Genomic DNA, 19,494 nt, shown 5'->3' with positions numbered 1-19,494 from the left:
CTGAGGGACACCCTGTCCGGGTAAAATGCAATAAAAGGCTCCACAGCCATGAGGGCCTGTAGTTCTGAAACCCTTCTTGCTGAAGTGATTGCCAAAAGGAAAGCTGTTTCCCAAGATAAAAACTTTATATCCACAGTAGCTGCTGGTTCAAAAGGAGGCAGGGTGAGTTTTTCCAGCACAAAATTGAGGTCCCATGCAGGAGTTGGTGATGATCTGGGAGGCCTTAAATTTTTGGCCCCTCTAAGATACTGTTTTAGCAGAGGATGAGAAAAGATGGGAGGCTCCATGTTGTAATGAGCTGAGATGGCAGAGGCATGGATTTTTATTGAAGAAAAAGATAGGCCCTTGTCAAGCATCTCAGTCAAGTATTGTAAAATCTGAGGAATATTTGGCTTTGCTGTGTCCGTTCCTTGTGCTTGGTTCCAAGCACAGAATCTCTTCCATTTATCAGCATAAGATTTTCTAGTACCAGGCCTTCTGGCTTCCAAAATGACATCCATCACAGATTTACTGAGAAGTGTTGTTTGAATAATTACATGATCAGCCATGCTGCCAGGTTCAGAGTTTGGAGCTGAGTGTGCAGAATTTGATTGCTCTGCTGAGACAGTAGATGAGGTATTTGAGTCAAGTACCAAGGAGGGAGTTGAGACATATTCCTTAGAACTGGGTACCAGTGCTTGCGAGGCCAGTCCGGGGTAATTAGGATCATTTTTTTTTTTCTGTCTGACCTTAAGTAAGACCTTGGGCAGAAGAGGCAGAGGAGGAAAGGCATAGACTGATAGGTTTTTCCAACTGAAGGATAGGGCATCCACATTCCATGCTTGTCTGTGATAAGTCCTTGTGCAGAATTTGTCCAGTTGATAATTTTGGGGAGAGGCAAATAGATCTATGTCTGGGCTCCCCCATTTCTGTGTTATCATGCTGAAGACTTGTGGATCCAGTTTCCATTCGTGAGGGTCCATACGATTTCTGCTTAGGTCATCTGCCAGAGTATTTTGTTTTCCTGGCAGGAATTGAGCTTGAAGATGTACTTGGTAAGTCAAGGCCGTGTCCCATAACCGTGGTGTTGTCCGTCTTTATCAGTAGTTGTCCTGGATGAAGTAAGTCCTTGAAGGCTGTCAGGGCATTCTGAACAGCTAACATCTCTTTCTGGTTGATATGAAGACGCATTTGTTTTGGGCTCCATATGCCCTGAATGCATCTTCCCGCCAGGTGGGCCCCCCAAGCATAGTCTGATGCATCTGTAGTTAGGGTTTGGGTGGCAGGGGGTAAAGTGAAAGACCGTCCCTTGTTCTGGTGACATGTCTCTGCCCACCAAAGAAACTCTTGCTGTAGGCAGGGAATGAGAGGAATCATTGTTTCCAGACTGTGACAATGTTGACTCCATAAACTTTTTAGATACCATTGTAGTTTCCTCATATGCAGTCTTGCATATGGAATTAGTAGAATGCAGGATGCCATGAACCCCAAAGCCTGCAGAATCTGTCTTGCAGATAACTGGGTTTTTGTTGCCATCTGTTTGAAGTATATATTCAGTTGCCTTTGTTTGTCTGGCGTAAGGTAAGCCATCTGGCAGTTGTATTGAAGCTTGCACCCAGGAATGTAATTTTTTGAGAGGGTACCAGTTGTGATTTCTTTTCGTTTATTGTGTACCCTAGGCATGTTAGAAGCCTTTTTACAAACGCCAGATGTTGAAGAAGAATGTCCTTGTTTTCTGCTTGAATGAGACAGTCATCCAAGTAAGGATAGATTTGTATGCTTCTTTGTCTGTAAAATGCAATACTGATGCCAGGCACTTTGTAAAGATCCTGGGCGCAGTAGATAAGCCAAAGGGCAGTGCAGAGAATTGGTAATGCATAAAACCTGCCTTGAAGCAGAGGTATCTTCTGCACGATACCCTTATTGGGATATGCAGGTATGCCTCTTAAGTCTAGAGTCACTAACCAAGCGTTCATGCCCAGCATGGGCAGTAGCTGTTGTAAAGTCAGCTTTTTGAATTTTGGGATGTCCAAGAACGTGTTCAAAATCGATAAGTCCAGAATTGGATGCCAGGCATTGTCTTTTTTGGGTACCAGGAAAAGTCTTGAATAAAAACCTTGTCCTTTTTCCTGTTCTGGTACTGGTTGAATAGCCTCCATATCCATGAGAGACATAACTTGTTTCTGAGCCTCTGCCCATTGACTTTGTGGCAGATCTGGCCAACCGTTTGGAAATGGCAAAGTATGGAAATGAAATCTGTACCCCTGGGATACTATGTTTAATACCCACTTTTCCTGGGTAATTAACTGCCAATTTTGCGCATGAAGTACTAATTTTCCCCCAAGGGGGCTGCCAAAAGATAAGTGCTTGGTGATGGTAGAGGGAAGTCATTGAGACTGCCTACTGTAGGGATGTGCTTTGTTTCCTCCAGATTTGGAGGTAGAGGCACCCCATTGCTTTGACCTGTAAGAACCCTGTTGACTGCTATCTAGAGCCTTTTGAGTGCCTGGATTTGCCTTGAGTGGCTTTGCTGAACACAGGAAAGGACCAATTTTTAGTAGGCCAGTGCCTACTGAATCTGGGTGGCTGCACTTGTAAGAAATCTTTTACAGTTTGCATAGCTTTAGCTTTGTCTTCCATTTTCTTTAAAACCTCTTCTGCTTTATTACCAAACAGAGTATCATGCTGTAAAGGTGCATCCAACAATTTAGCTTTAACATGATCAGGCAGATTTTGCTCCTTGAGCCAGGCATGCCTTCTAATCACAGATCCAGTAATTGCGGCCCTGCAAGAGGCCTCCAAGGAATCAAAACCACATTGCAAAGTACGCTTTCCAACCTGCTCTGCTGCATGCAATAATTCCTGTAATTCTTTATTTTCCACACAATCAGAAATCAACATAATTTTCTGTTTCAATAAGCCCATAACATGCTGTTGATATTTAAGCATATGAAACTGGCAGTTTAAGGCCCTAATTGCCAAGGTTGCAGACGTATAAACCTTCTTTCCCCATCTATTCAGCGCCCTGGAATCTCTATCAGAGGGGGTAGGATTTTTGGCTGTAGAGGCCTTTACACCTTTGGGACCCTGTGAGATAGTTTCAGGATCAGCAGCAGGATTTTTGAATAAAAATTTGTGGGAGTCAGGAACCCTGTAATATCTGTCTGGCTTACTAGGAGCCAGAGGTAGGGAATCAGGAGCCATGCTTGACTCCGAAAACACATCAACAACAATGTCTAATACAGGAGGTATAGCCAAAGGCCTATGCTGAGGAAGAAGGAAATCCCTAAGCCTCTTTTTTGATTCAGAGAAATCCTGACTCTCCCAATGAAAATGTTCCCTTAAAGTATGCAAGGTTTCTCCAAAAGAATAATCCTCAGGAGGAGATGCAGATGGAATGGATTCTTCTGCATCTGAATCCTCATAGGGTGGTGTGGAAAATTCCTGATCAGAAGAGGAATCAGAAGAAATAGAAACCTGATCTGAAGATTCATAATCAGTGTCTTGCCTAGGCCTCTTAGTGGGGGGGGGGGGGGGGGGGGCGGTTTGGAAACCCCTGATTAAGGTAATTAAGTCCTCAGTCATTTTGATCATCTGTTTTTTAGGCATAGGGGCCTGAGCACGTGGCTCATGCGTCAGTTTTTTAGACTTAGAAGTTGTTTTTGAAGCTGGCGTCGGTTTGACATAGAAATGTTGAGGCCTGAAAACACCCTCAGAAGCAGGTGCCTGCTCAGCGGCTCCAGACCCATCCGAGAGAGAGACATCCATGGGTTCAATACTCTGAGAATGTCGCGGCATACCGGACTTCACATGGGTCTCGGTAGAGACCTATGATTCAAAAGTAGCAGGTATCAGGGGCTGCGAAAGCACCTCACTGAGTACCGGCAGACCAGCGACAGACTTAGGAGAAACTTCGTCGGTTTTGGACCTCGACGGTCTGCCTCTGTCTTTTTCTTTGCGTTTTTTGTGAACTCCGGTAGTCGGATTGCTATCCGATGACATTTCAGGGTAATTAAATCTGGATCCAAAATATTTTGAAGCAACGCTTAATAGTGCATTGGTTAAATCTAGCGCAAAACTGACAGCAAGGCACGTTATGATCTGGGCCTAGACAAGAAATACAGTACAGATGAAAATCCTTATGAGGTATTTGCTTAATGCAATTACTAACTTTTACTGACATCGGTAAGGAGCAAGAAAAAGTTTCCCCAACGGGGTACTTAGCTTTAATTGAAGACTTCGGTTCTGAAGCTCAAATGCGAAAATTTCAGGAGTTGGCCGACCGGCACTTGCGAACTGCTTCTGCTTCGGGCACAGCGCGGCAAGAAAGACTGAATAAAATGGCATTGGCTGCATGTTTTATACCCCTGACGACCTGACATCATGGAAGAGGAGACAGCAACTGACGCAGGACCCACGACTTTGATATTCAGGCCGACTGAGGGCAACCTGCCAGCAGATTACCCAAATGTAATGACTGCAACAGTGAAACACGAAGAACATCTAGCTGTGCTAAATAAAAAAAATATATTTCCTCGTAACCACCATTACATGATGGTCAAAAGACAGGAAGTTAACCCCAGTTCATAGGTCTTTGACATTTCCATTTTGCAGTGTTGTGTTGTCTATACAGTACTGGGGTGGGGGTTATCAACTAAAAGTGATGATAATTCACTTTTATAATTTAGTTTGAGCCCATTTGTGCACATCTGAGTTTACTAATGAGAATTCAGTCCAGGCAGTTTGCGTGTCAGAGGATGACTTGACAATAACCTCCAGTTTACAATCACCTGTGACCTTTATTAGCCAGAGGTATCGGTGCTCTAACTGGAGATCAGAAAAGTAAAGGTCAAAAGGAAGAGGTTTCAGCACTGAGCCGTGAGGGACAACTGAATATTTTATGATGAGGCACCTGCAACTCACTCTGCGTGGGTTCTGTCTTTCAGCCAGTGTGCTATCTATCATACCACATGTGGGTTGATTCTGAAAGCATTCAGCTCCTGTATGATGTGAGCATGCGGGGAATACTGTTGAAAGTCTTGGAAAGGTCATGATATGCAGTGTGTAACACATGACCACTGTCTATTGGCCTTGTATCTTTTTCAAAGAAGTTTTCCAGGATTTACCTTTCAACAAAGCCAAACTGTTGGAGGTCAAGTCTAAGGTTGGGAGGTTGGCATAATGGTTAAGACATTTACCTCACAAACACAAGATACAGGGTTTGATTCTCACAAAAAGAAAATTGGCCTGGCTTAAAATGGCCCACATGGGCAGCCAGCCTAGTATTTGCCTATAAACCTATAATATTCTTGATACTGTAGTGTGAGATTGGTTAAAATACATTTCATGGCCCTGAAGATGAGACATGTAGGACTGACAGCTTTATAATTAACTGGGTCGGTTGCAAGTTCACACTTATGGAGGGGCATCACCACTGCAATGCACCACTCATGAGGGACAAAAGCAGCAGACTTAGGTTAAACAGTTTAAAGAGTGGGTCTGTGAGGGCAAGTTTAACACTACTAAACAACCGGGTATATTGTCAGGTCCCATGGAGGAAGTATTTATGATTTTGTTTAGTACCTTCATTAAATGACCTTTAGAGATAATTGAAAGAGTAAGTGATCTGGGCAATTTGGGGCTCTGGACAGATGTCTCAGGAGTGAAGTTGTCACTGAACCTGTTTGCAAGGATATTGGGAATATCTATTGGGTCAGAATAGGTACCATCTTAAATAAGCTTAGAGCAATGCAGGGTATTGCTTCTCAATTTCCCGTCACAGATAAAAAAGGATAGAGGCCAGCCTAAGTTAATGGGCTTCTTCTAATAGTGTTTTAGTCATTCAGAAATGTATTTGACATCTTTCTTGTGAAGAGAGGTTTTGGGTCTGCAGTATCATTCCTTATAAAATAAGAATTAACCAGAGGCAGACAATAGGCTCTTCAGTCCTGTCTTCTATCAGTCAAGACATTTCCAGAGTGGTGCTGGTTTCCACTGCATACAAAGACAACACCAGTAGATCTCAGCTGTTAGAGACAGAGAAGCCATGCATATTCTTTCTTTCTGGAGTAAGAGATCACCAAGACGTTTGCCCAAGATCCTCAAGACAGTTAGGACTTAATAAGGAAAATCAATATCAGGAGAAAGCTATAGAAAGAACCTCAAGCTCCTGAATCAAGAAACTCTGCAGGGCTGAGAAATCAAGTGTTTTGTGAAAAACCCACCTAAAGGACGTATCCTCTCCACAACTGAGGGATTCTATAATCTTGTATCTGATCTCCAGGAAAAAAATGGAAACTGCATAAGCGATCCTCTAGTTCAAAGAATTACACTGACAGACATCACACAACTATCCATTCATCATAAGGAATTCCTTACATGTGGGAAGAGTATTAAAACAGTTGCTATCCGGAGGAAACCTTGACCCCAGACTCATGAGTTGGACAACAGTATGCCCTTGTGAATCAGAGGCAAAGCCTGCCATGCTTCCAGACTGTATCTCGCAGACCATATCGCTGCTGTGGAACAGACTCCACATCCACATACTTCAAAGTTAATCTCTGCCTATATTCAGGTTCAGCTTAGATTTAAGGATGGAAAAAAATTACCACAGAACTGCCCTCTGTATTACTAATTAGAGAGAGGGAGTTTTAGCATTAGAAAGATGGCAGGGAATTTTAGCATTAGAGAGAAGGCAGTGAGTTTTAAAGTTACTGAGGGGGTGGGGAGTTTTATGGTTAGAGTTAGGGTTCTGGTGGGGGTGTGAATTCTAAGCGGTTACAAGAGAGAGGAATTAGTGGGAGTTTGAGCACTTGCCCATTTGAGTAAGTAGCAACAAGCACATGTATAGTGAGCACATAACATGTATGCACTTGTAGCAGACTCATTCAAATACCTACCGTTACATGAAGTTTACTGACACAACTACATTACATTCATAATTAAATGACTGCTGCAGGAGCCTAAGTTACATGGGTAGAATTCCAGAGCTTATATACTATGAGAGAAGGAAGGGTGAGGGTCAAAAGCCCTCGGAGAATGGTCACAACTTGTTCTAGACTTGGAAAACGAATCTAGTTTGTAGTGCTTTTTATGATGGAAATAACAAGAAGAAATAGCCAGAGACAGCCATCAGGAAATAGTTTGCTTTTTTTCTAACATTTATAGGACATAAACAATTGTTCAACTTCCCTGAAGGATTCAGTTATGTCAAGACAATATCAAAGTTGTCAGTGTAAATCCAGAGTATGAAGAATCCTCTCACTCATTTTTAGGTTCTGGAAGGAAGATTGAGGTGAATTACACTTCGCAAAGTAAACTCTGAAACTACTTCAGTCATAAGAAAGGATTTATTCTAAAGAAACCCTGTCTTTGTTAAATACCAGATAATACTGACTGATAATAAGAGCCTGCAACTGAAGCTACTCCTTTTGTAGATGTCAGAATGGAGTAACACTGTTCTCTACATTAAGACCTTTAATTTCATCCCATGAGCTGGTTCAGAAGGAGAAACTGTTAGTTTTTCCAAGACAAAGTTAATGTCTCAGATAAAAGGGATCAGTTTTCTAGATGGATGCAAATGGAAAATCCCTTTCAAGAAAAGCTTAACCAAAGACGGTCTTAAAAGTGGAGAATCCTGGGTAGACATGCTGAATGGGCCAAGAGATGAACCCTGACAGAATAGTATGAACAAAAGACAAAGAAGCCATGAAAAGTATCAACTAGAAAAGTTTATCCATTTACCAATATATGACTTCCCAGTATCAGGTCTTTTTGCCTCTTAACCACCAGTAGCACATCCTCAGGAAAAAAAAAGGTGCCTAAGCTATCAAAAATAGTATCACCCATGCAATCAGTTGCAATTGTTTCAATGTGAGGTGTATCAAACAACCCCTGTCTTGTGTGAGCAGATCCATTCTGTGAAGAAGCTTGTGGTATTTGCCTTTGGCCATTTCCATAAGAATGGAAAATTACTACTACCTGGGCCACAACAAAGACTTTGAGTGTCCTTTACAATCTTCAGAATGATGATGGATATCAATGGAAAGGGTGGAAAAGCAAACAAGAACATTCCCATCCACGGGAATGAAAAGGCAACTCTTTTTCAGGCCTATTTGCCAGGAATCCTGGAGCAGAATTTTTTTAGTTGTCTATTTTGAAAGGAGGCAAATGTATCTAATTGAAGAGTTCTTCACAACTGTTATCACATCACAGAAGATCCATATGATCTATTTCTATTCACGATGGTCCAGCCTGGTTCTACTCCACTTTTCTGCCATAACTGCCATAACACTGACGGAATACACGAAGCTTGGAGGGTTAGACAATGTTGAAATGCTACCTCTCATAACCAGCTTGCACAGAGGGTATGATTCTGGTGCCCCTCTGTTTATGTACCATGTGACTGTGGCAACTTTTTGAGGTGAAAAGTATTAACTTAGTGTTCTTGGGACTGAGTACGAGGTTTGATTCTTTGAGGCAGATATCTATAGCGGAGAAAGACATTTGGGTAAAGTCTTGGAGCTTATTTATTGTTGACACCACACATATTAATGCTGAGTCATCTGCATACTCTACTAAACCAGTATGGTGTGTGGAGGTCATTAATAAATATATTAAATAGTAGAGGACCCAGGATACAGCCCCAAGATACACCTGTAGTAACCGTTTGAGAGGATGAGTAAGCTTTGTTGCCTTCCAGATAGGTAACTCGAAGGGACCACAACAAGGAGTATTGTAAAATTTATACTGAGGAGAGTCGAATGAGCAGTTGCTGGTGTGAGACGGTATCAAATGCCTTTGACAAGTCTAAGAACATGGTGGACACAAGCAGACCATTGTTTCTATGCTGGTTTATTATACTAGTAAAATGTAGTAGAGCAGTAGTGGTACTGTGCTGGGGGAATAAGGCAATGCTGCGTTTCTGAGAGCAGGTTATTTGAAGTTGGGTACTGCATTAGCTGCATATGGATGCATTTCTTTAATATTTTGGAGAGGGGGAGAGAATCACTATCAGTCTGTAGTTATTACTTTGCAGATGTGCCACCTTTGTGCAGTGGTATGATGCAAGATTTTTTCCACAGTGATGGGGCGTATCATTCTGTAAAGGACCTATTAATCACTACGGACACAGGGAAGGCTATGACTTCTGCAGCCATTTTTAGGTAGTCTGATGGTAGTTGGTCTATAGCTACAGAAGTAGTTTTTAGTTTAAGGAGCAACTTCCTTACAAGTGAGGTAGGTACTGGACTAAAACTGAAGAGCTGTGGGTGGTTTTGCTTGGATACAGGTAAAGTGAGAGGGCATTTGTGTTAGTCTTTAAGAGAGATAAAACTGACTGTATAAAGTAGGAGTTAAACTGTGTGGAGATACAGTCTGTCATACCGTCTGTTTTTGGAGAGGAACTAGTGGTTGTCAGGGTGGAGTAGCTTATTTAGGGATGACGAAAAAGTTTTGGTTTGATTATACATTTCTCTTGTAGGTTGGTATAGCATGTTTGCTTATCCTGTTCGACATGGAGTTTTGCAAGGTTTCTAAGATGTTTAAATTGCTGGAAGGCATTTTGAGTTCTAGTTTAATATCAGTTTTTCCAGACTTTATCCCTTTTTATCATGATTTTTTGTGTTTCCTTTGTCAGCCATGGTGCAGGGTTGGACTTTACTCTTTTAAATACTGGTGCTAGATTATTTAAGGTCTGTAAGAATACTCTTTTAAGTACTGGTGCTAGATTATTTAAGGTCTGTAAGAATCCATCATTAAAGTATTCTACAGCAGTATCTTGTGGCACTGTTCTAAGTACATTCCAGTTATTATTATTTTTTTTTAGTGTTTCATTGAAACTATCTTGCTGAATTTGGTTGCATTTCTTATTTGATTATAGATATGTTTATCTAGGGTATGGGGAGTTCTAATAGAATATGTTAGTATGTGGTCACTTGTGCTATCTGAGAGGAGGGCAGCCTACGTTCGCCAGTTGTCTGGTTTGTTTGTAAGAATCCAATATAATGATGAGTGTTTCCCAGATGTGTTATTGAGTCTAGTAGGTGTAGTTATTAATTGTCTGAAATTGTACACGTTTATGAATTCGGTGGGGTTAGTGGAATTTATGAGTTGCCAGTCTACATGCAAGTCTCCCAAGTATTATAGTTTCATGGTTAATTTGTTGGGATATTCAATACAGGGTGCTTTCAGCAGTATCAATGTTATTCCCTGGTCCTATACAAATTGCTGTTACAGATATAGTTTTCCTATTGTTGATTTTTAGCAGTGTTGTTAGTAGTTCAGCATTGTTAAATATGGGTATGTCTTGTGGAAGTAAGGTAACAGTTATGATTGTTTTTAAAAGATGATTGCTACACCACCTGCGTGCATGTTTTGTGTGTAATGCCTGGGTATTGTGTCCTGGGGGGGGTGATATCATTAACCTTTATTTCTTTTTTTAACCAAGTTTCAGCACTTATGACTACATCAAGATTGTATGTGGCAAGAAATGCATGTATGTTATGGATTTTATTGCACATACTTCTTAGGTTCATATTTAGTAAGGTGAGTTTGGTTTACGTTTTTTGCTGACATGTATTAGGTGATTGGTTTACTTTGGGGTTGTAAGTGATGGTTTTATGAACAGTGGTACCAGGGTTGGGGTGAAGATCTCCACTAATTTTTTTGAATTGATATTTTAGAGAGGGAAGAGTGTGGCCAGTTATATTTTGGTCTTGGTTTGATATTGATCATAGATTTGGATGCTTAGTTTTAAGGTACTTATAGGAAAATAAATCAGATGTGGTTTGTTTGTGGAGATAAGATGCTATGGAGGAAGACATGTTAGGTAAATGCTGACATTCTTTGTGTGGATTGGTTGAAGTCCCAAGTATATGAAGTAAGTGGATTTGATAATTGGTCATAAAGGCTAGTAGAGGTAGGAGAAATAGTAAAACAATCTGACTTAGGGTCATCTTATTTAAACTGGGTTTTATCTTTGCTATAAATTAGGATAAAAAAATAGGACAGTGGGTTGGTTGTAGAGATGTAATTTGATAGTTATAGGAGGCAAGGATTAAGAATCTGTGATGGAGTCTTGGGTGGGTGTTACTATTGGAAGTAATTGCATTGATTGTTGCTCCTAACACCACCTAATGCCCTGGCCAAATTTCCCAAAGTAGTATAAATACCACCTCAAGTCTCCCCTAAAATGAGGCTACTACCCTAGTGGAACTAACCATGTCAATACAAATATAAATAAAATAAGATAAAACAATGCTGAGTATTTACAAACACATTTTAAAACCAGATGGTAAACACCATACCCTCAAACACTGGTTAGGTACTACCTAGAAAACCTCTTCCACTTGTAAACATAACATTTTCTAGCTGCAGGTTTTCTTGCTTCCTTCACCCCTGCTGCATATCCTCATGGAACAAGTGCCCAAAAGGTACCAAAACAGAATCATCCAGGCTGTCAGTGGCAACTGCTCTAAGTTGGTGTGCACCAGCCAACCCTCACACTGTGTGAGCAGATCCAGAGTGAGTGGAAATTGTGGTAACTGGCCTTGGTCAATTCCTTTTAAAAGGGAGCACCAGCTTTTCCTAGGCTAAAAGGGGGTCACTGCAATGATCTTTGATAATTTTGTCTGAATCTTCAGAAGTGCATTAGGTATCCGTGGAAATGCATAAGGGAACATTTCCTTCCAAGAGAAGCAAAATGCTTCTGTCCTCCAAACACAGTTGCAAGGATGTCTTGAACAGACATTTTTCCAACTGTCTGTTTTGAAAGGAGGCAAACAGAATTATCTGAAGCCTTCCCCAAATCTGGACCAAATCCAGTCAGACCTCTGCCCAGAGTTTCAATTCGTGAGGGTCTGCCGATATGTAGGAGGTCTGAAGTGTCACAGAATGCTATAAGGCTAGCACCCTGGCCATCACTACCAATCAGCAAAAAGGGTATGACTTTGTACCTCCTTGTCTGTTCAGGTACCATATGACTGTAGTGTTCTCTGTGATGAATCAAAGGGGACCTGGAGACCATAAGTTTTGAAGAACTTTTAAGGTCTGAATCACTGCTAACATTTCTTTGGTGTTTATGTGTTTTGTAACGTCTGAAGGACCCTATTTTCCTTGGACTAGAACTCCCCTGGACACTGTTCCCCAAGCAAAATCTGACCAGTCCATCTGGACTGACTGAAATGGTGTCTGGAAGGACAATGGAAGGTCTGGATTGAGAAACACCTGATCCCTCCACCACTGTAACTCTCATTTCACAAAATCCAGCACTGGTACCTGGAACTCCAAGGGAAGCATGTGCAGGGTCCAACTTTTTTTTAAGCACTACAGAATGTTTCTCATTTGGAATCTGGCCAATGGGTCATGAGAATCTCTGATGCCATGAGACCAAAACTTTGGAGGAGCTCTCTTGCAGAGGCAGCTTCTTGAAGAAAGAAATCCCTGAGAATATTCTGAACAGTCAGGTCTTTGTCTGCTGGTAGAAAGGCCATATTTTTTCTGGGTCTATCATACATCCCAGGAAGATTATTCTTTGAGAGGGTGTGATACCACATTTTTGTAGTGTCTATTTGAAGCTGGGAGCAAATGTAATGTGATAAGCATCCTTCAGATACAATGTCATCATGAAACAGTGGTCAAGAAGAAGAGACAGGACAGTCTTTCAGGATGAGTATTCTGAATTTTGGTACTTTCAGAACGGAATTAAGGTATGGCTGATTTAACACTGGTCTCACCATAGGGAGAGTACAAAAATTCAAGGAAAGGGTTGGGAGGTGGAAAGCTGGGAAAATCTCTCAACAAACCCATGCAGAATGTCTCTAGCAAAACCTGCTGTGGCCCTAGAAACCATATCCAATTTATAATGCTTAGTAAAGGTATGCACTTAAGTCCAAGTAGAAGTTTCAAGGATGGAATTTGTGTCCAACCCCTTGAAGAAAACACCAGAAGATGCAACAATCCCTAGTGCAGTGAGCTCTAATGGACATAAACACACATTTGCCATGAAAAGAATAACAAAGAAAAGGCCTTAGAAATCATGGAGGATATGCTTTGCTTAGAAACAGCCAAACTGAATGTCTTGGGATGAAAAGAAACAAAAAGCTGGTCAGATTTACGAATGGCCTTAGTTTTATCCAAATAATACCTGAGCTGTCTGCTCAAATCCAAGGTTATGTTGAACTCTCTCACTAGTAGACTAAGGAGAGGGAAAAAAGGAAGGAAGTTGTACTGCCCAATTCAAAGACAACCCATTAACCCCCTTAGGCATAAGAGGAGGATTAGTAAAAAGGGACAAACTTTCCCTGTGAAAAAAAACAAAACAGGAGGTATGGCCTTAGCAGACTGAAGCTAAGAAATCATCACAGTAGACGTAACAAGCAAACAAAAAGACAGTCTTACCGGTATAATGTTGCAGAGAAGCTGAACCTGCAGGCTCAAAAGGAGCCTCGGTCAATTTTCCTAAAACAAAATTAAGGTTGCATGGAAGAGGAATGGGTTTCCTTGGGGGCCTAAGATGCAGGCCACCTCTAAGAAACTGTCTGACCTCAAAAAAAAAAGAAACCAAAGGAGGATTAAAGGACAAACAGGCAGAAATAGTTGACAAATGGGCCTTTACAGAAGAATAAAAAGAGAAGCCAAAGGACGATTCAAGGGCAAACGTGCAGAAATGGGCTTTTACAGAAGAACAGGCCAAGCCAGACTGGAGCAACGCACACAAACAGGAGAGAACCAAAAGGACCCCCAATGAAAATGGGTCCAGGTTATGAGCACAGCACCAAACAGAAAATCTCTTCCATTTGGACATACAAGACTTTCTGGTTGCAGATTTTCTTGCCTCCTGTAGAACCCTGAGCACATCTTCAGAAAAGAGGTGCATAAAGGGGATCAAAATCCAGTCATCCACAGTGTCAGTTGAAGTGTGCACAATTGAGGACGGATGAGTGACCCCTTGTCCTGTGCGAGGAGGTCCATCCGGTAAGGTAATTTGTGGTGACTGCCCCCGGGCCAGATGTATTAAGAGGGGGAACCATGCAGTCTTGGCCAAAAGGGAGTCAATAGCAAGATTTTTGGAGAGTCCAGCCTGATCTTCTGCAAGACTCTTGGAAGTAAGAGAAGGGGAGGGAAGGTTTAGAGAAACATCCCCTTCCAAGGCAAAAAAAGGGCATTCATCTTCCATGACAGATGACATGGCACTCTGCAGCAGAAAAGAGGAAGCTGCCTGTTCAGAAGTAAATACCTAGCAATGGACTATGTCCAGAAACATGTCTCTGTGAAGCATCCATTCGTAAGCCTGTGTTTTGGACTTGCTCAAAGCATCTTCCATTAGACTGTGCTCTAAAGGAATATACACTGCCCGAAGAGTTAACTGATAACGGAGAGCCAGATCTCAAGCTAGAACAGCCAACCTGTACAGAAGATAAGACTTTGTGCCTCCCTGGTTGTTGACATACCACACCACTGTGGTGTTGTCCGTATAAATCATCAGAGGGCCTGGAAAGAGGATGGGGTAGAAATTCTGAAGGGCCTGAATCAGGGCTCTCATCTTGATATGGTCTGACTTCTGAAGGGGGCCAAACACCTTGAACTTTCAGGTGACCACAGGAAGCCACCCTCCCCATGTCTAAAGTGTCAGTGAACAGTTCTCGAGAAGGAACATAAGGTTAAAAAGGCAGGCCTGTGTTGAGGGCAAGTTGCCGAATCCACCACTCGAATTCCCATTTCAGACAAGGAAGGCAAGACTCTCGGAAATCCAGAGGGTGGCAAGGCTGAAGCCAAAGTGACTTAAGGTACCACTGAAGCTTCCACATGTACAGTTTGGCAAGAGGGAAAACTGGAATAGAAGAGGCCATGAATCCCATGGCTCAGAGAAACACTCTGGCTGAACAGCAGGCAGAGGAAGGACAGAATGAAAAGAAAGCAGTCAAGGACAGAGCTTCTGGAGGTGGAAAAAAAGCCAACATTGGCACTGTCTGAAACCTGCAACCCAGATATACAAGATCTTGAGAAGCAGTCAGGACAGACTTTTGGAAGTTGATATTGAAGCCCAGACTTTGAAGGCGAGATATGGTGAACTCCAGATCCTGTAACAGGCAATTGATAGAAGATGCCTAAAGCAACAGGTTGTCTATATAAGCAAAAACTGAATGCCCTGGAGCCTGCAAAAGGCAATCACAGGAGCTAGGCACTTTGTAAATAGCCAATGGACAGTACAGAAGCCAAAGGGCAAAGAAGAGAACCGAAAGTGAGAGGAAGAAACAGAGAAACTTAAACTTCCTGAAAAGACGATTAATAGAAATGTGAATGTAAGCATCCTTCAAATCCAAGGACACCAGAAAAGCCTGGGACATTAAAAGAGGGAGCAGGGTTTGAAGAGTAAGCATTCAAAAAGAAGGAACTTTGAGGAAGGAGCGATCCAGAATAGGTTTCCAAGTGCCTTCCTTTCGAGGAACCAGGAACATCCTGGAGTAAAATCCCTTTCCTATTTGGAAAGGAGGGACAGGTTGAATAGTACCCTGGTCCACCAGGGATCCATGGATCTCTGAGAAATGAGGAGGTTGTTGCACAGAAGTTAGGGGAATCCTTGAAAAAGGAGGGAGAGACTTCTACACCATAAAGTAACCCTGATGGATGATAGATAGAACCCAAGAATCCAAAGTGATGAGATACCAGTTTGGAAGACAGAGGGAGAGAGAAAGACAAGGGAAGGGGGGCAAGATGTCAAAGAGAAGCAGGCTTATCAAGAGGCTTCTGGGCCACAGAAGCCAGAGAAGATTTAGCAGGAGGAGCTTGCCTACTATTCTTGCTCTCTTTAGTAGCCTGACAAGGCTGGCTGTGAACAAGAGTGGACCTAGTAAGATAATTCCTCTGGAATTTAGGGATAGGATAGACAAAAATATGTTTAAGGTCCTTGCAAAGACTTATATTTTTCTTGAAGAGACAAACCTATCAGCAGCAACAGTCCAAAGGAGACTATTATCCAAAGGAACATCAAGCAACTTGGCCTTAATGCCTTCAGGTAATGACAGCAGGCAAAGCAAAGAATAACACCTCATGACAGACCCAAAGGCAGCAGCAGTTTAGCAGTGGTATCAGCAGGATCATAGCTACACTTGACAAAGGGACAAGCCACCTGAGAGGTAGAACCTAAAACAGAAGATTTTGCCGCAGAATCAGAGAGGTCAGAAAGAACCAGACAAGCCTGGATAACCATGGCCAGAGTATATCTGGTCATGTGGGTCTAGTAACTGATGGCCTGAAATGCCAAAGTAGAACCAGTACAAACTTTCTTACCAATTTTCTCCATTGCCCTACTATCCTTATTTGAAGCCAGAAGCTTGGAAGAGGGCAAAAGTTTAGATGGCTTGTCAGAGGAGAATAACACCACAGTGCAGTCAGTAGAAGGACACAAATAAGAATTGATAAATTTCAGGAACCTTACAGAACTGGTCAGGTTTCTTTGGGGCAGAAGGCTGAGAATCAGGATATTTAGAAACAGCTATAAAGGTGTTAAGCAAAGCAGCTAACACAGGGAGTACTGCAAAAGGTTTAGGAGTGTCCACCTGAAGCAGCTCATAATACCTTTTCTGGATATCAGACACTTGAGAAGAATCCCACTTAACGCATTCCATCACTCAAGCTATAGTGTCTCCAAAAGACAATTCCTCAAAAGGAAACTCAGGACTAACAGACTCTTCATCAGAAGCATAAGCTAAAGATAAAGGCATCTGGGAAGAGTAAGACAAGGACCCATCATCAGACTCTGAATCCTTATCTGAGGAATGAGTTCCCTAGTCCATTTTGAAGGAGTAGAAGTCCAAGGGGGAGTAGGCACAGAAGCCCCCTTGAGGCAGCTTCATGGCCATTAAGGCATTAAACAGGCCCTGAGTAAACTCCTGCCATTCCTTTTGAGGATCTTTAGGGCATACAAAAGTATGCTTAGTCTTCTGCTTTTTCTTGGTAGGGACGTCAGCCATAAGAAACATGGGACGGGTTCTGACCCTTGATGAGATTCAATAAGAATACCCAGAACCTATTCCCTGACCAAAATCTGTGGAATCCCACTAGTGCCCTCTGAGATGATCAACAGCGGTTCCCCCTTGACATCTAGAAGCAGACAACTGCAAAGCCTCAGAGTGCATGAGAAATGAAGGCTCCATGCCAGACTCTGACAAGGCTGAGGAAGAGGAATCCGACGTACACACCGGATGGCCTACAGAGCTGTCACTCACTTCTAGAGAAATGTCCTGTGGAGCCTAGACAGCCAAAGAATCCGGCTGAGATTTCTTGGCCTTCTTCTTACTTAATGGTATCTTGGGGTTAGAAGATTCTACCATGCTACCCTGGGCTAACAGTTTAAGCCGCTGGGTCTACTGATAGACGGCCAGGTTAGACAACTAACTTCTAAAAGTCTTAAGCAGGAACACTTTACAAATGGTACAGGACGCACAGACTTGGAAAGCACTCAGACAAAAAAAGACACTTTTTGTGATGATCCTTATGAAGACTCTACCTCACAAACTGACATTTTCCCTTCTTGGCTGACATGAACTCTAAGTAACCAAAAGAAAACAAGACAAAAGAAAAAAACACCCCAACGGGGCACTTATCTGACAGCTAGGTATTCAGCACATCAAATAAGCATTCAGAATGACAAGCAATGATGGCATTTTGACTGGTAGCAAAGATGTTCTGAGTAATGCCCTATGTCCTTAAAGGGGAGCATACATGTGACATACGGCACACACAATACCTAAAGGCTTTGGTAAACTGATCAAGACTGACCAAGACTGCAGAAGACTGCAAATTAAGTGCAGTCACTGAATCCTTCCGAAAACACTAATACCTTCCAAGAAGGCTCGACACAGATTAACAAATGGCGCCAGAATAAAAGTCTTAAACTGAAAGCCAAGAAGTGCATAATAATTTTGTTAAGACAGCCAGCCCGGCAAATTACTATACCGATAATACACCCCTAAGAGTAGCGGCAAATTACTACACTGATAACACACCCCTAAGAGCAGACCCAGTAGTCACAGGTTGGGGAAAGAATGTAGAAAACAACTTGGCCGTTGACAATCACAAGTCTACAACAGTACGGAAATCATTCTATGTTTCACAACCTATAAGCAAGGCTATGGCAGCCAGGTACAAAGATGTCATCGTTTAGTTGTACTCTGCCCTCATAAGACGAGTCACTGAGTACAATATCCCCTTTGGGATGTACCTCACAAAGAGTAAACAGGTCCTATGAGGACTGCCTCAAAGTCTTATCCTTATACTTGGTCTCCTAAAAACTGCTGAGAGGTGACCCATGCCTGGCCTACAAAGCATCATCTGATCCAGCCTTAATGGACCTGTTGCACATTAACTAAACAAATATCAGAAAAACCTGATCTACGGACCTAAACCTCACCTGCAACATAAACATGAGATGCTGCTGGAACAAGTATGTGTGGCAGACATCCTTTCTCTGAAAGAGGCTTCCATCCATGTGAAACAACATTCTTCCCTGCACTTACTCAAGTGAAACTTGGATCATCTGATGGGGAGTCATAAATTTATCATGGGTATAGCACCTATAGCTCTATCAGAAATAGAGAGAGAGAGAAAGTGTTCAATCACTCATGCTTAAGTTTAAATACCCCACAAAACCAAAGGGACCAATAACCTTTCTAATGTTTATGGGAAGCATGGCTATCCTAGTAGTATCCTATAAGCAAGGTATGGGCCAATTTTTGAAGTTTTTCTTGTTGGAGTTTATCTTAATTTTATTTACAATTCTTTGTTGAACATTATTTTAAATAGCTGGAGAAATTCTGAAAAGGAGGTGGGTATTCAAAATGGCCTAAGTGCATTCTTAGAGGAGACCGTGATCTATGCAATCAAGCCTAGGCATACTGCTAAGTATGGTGTCCTAATCAATAGCATAAACATAGTCCAAACTTCAGTGGGCTATGTGAAAGCCTAATGAAAAAGTACTTCTCCAGTTCTTTTCTAAAAACTCATTCATCTCAGAATCAAAAAGTTCCATCAACTATTTTGCAGTCTAGTCTACAAAACTGGAACTGGTACATCTGAGACAAGTAAGCAGAATTATGACCCAAAGTTGAGGAGAAATTAACCTCTTACTCAACTCTATTCAATGAACTGCGGTGGTGGTGCTGCGGTAGCGTTGTTGCCTCACAGTAAGATGTTGTCCTGTTCGATTCTCAGCTAGAGCGTCTTCTGTGTGGAGACATGCATGAATGGGCATACCTTCTTTGAAGGTTGTGCATCAGGGCCGGCAACTCGGCACGTAAAAATCTACTGCCAATCATTAGCAGACCGGAGTTCCGCTGTGGCGACCCCTAACCAGGAAAAGCCGAAAGACACAACAACTCAGCTCTATTCAATGTTTCAGACTCATTGCCTATTGGCAAGCTTAACGTTTCTGCAGTTCCTTGCAAATACTCTGGCCCATAAGGATCAAATAAGTACTGCCTTTGATGCTTTGTCATGAGGGTATTCAACTCTACT

At 42.1% G+C, this 19,494-nt stretch overlaps 1 protein-coding gene across 1 annotated transcript in view; it reads right to left on the bottom strand.

Annotated features, from left to right (window-relative positions):
- Positions 1 to 19,494, bottom strand: part of PHF20L1 (PHD finger protein 20 like 1) — a 2,880,694-nt gene that overhangs the window by 510,542 nt on the left and 2,350,658 nt on the right. The window lies entirely within an intron of this gene.

This window comes from Protopterus annectens, chromosome 3.part1 (genome assembly GCF_019279795.1).
Source record: "Protopterus annectens isolate FY-2018-M chromosome 3.part1, PAN1.0, whole genome shotgun sequence".
Classification (NCBI taxonomy): Eukaryota; Metazoa; Chordata; order Ceratodontiformes; family Protopteridae; genus Protopterus; species Protopterus annectens.
This window is presented reverse-complemented; position numbering and strand designations above follow the sequence as displayed.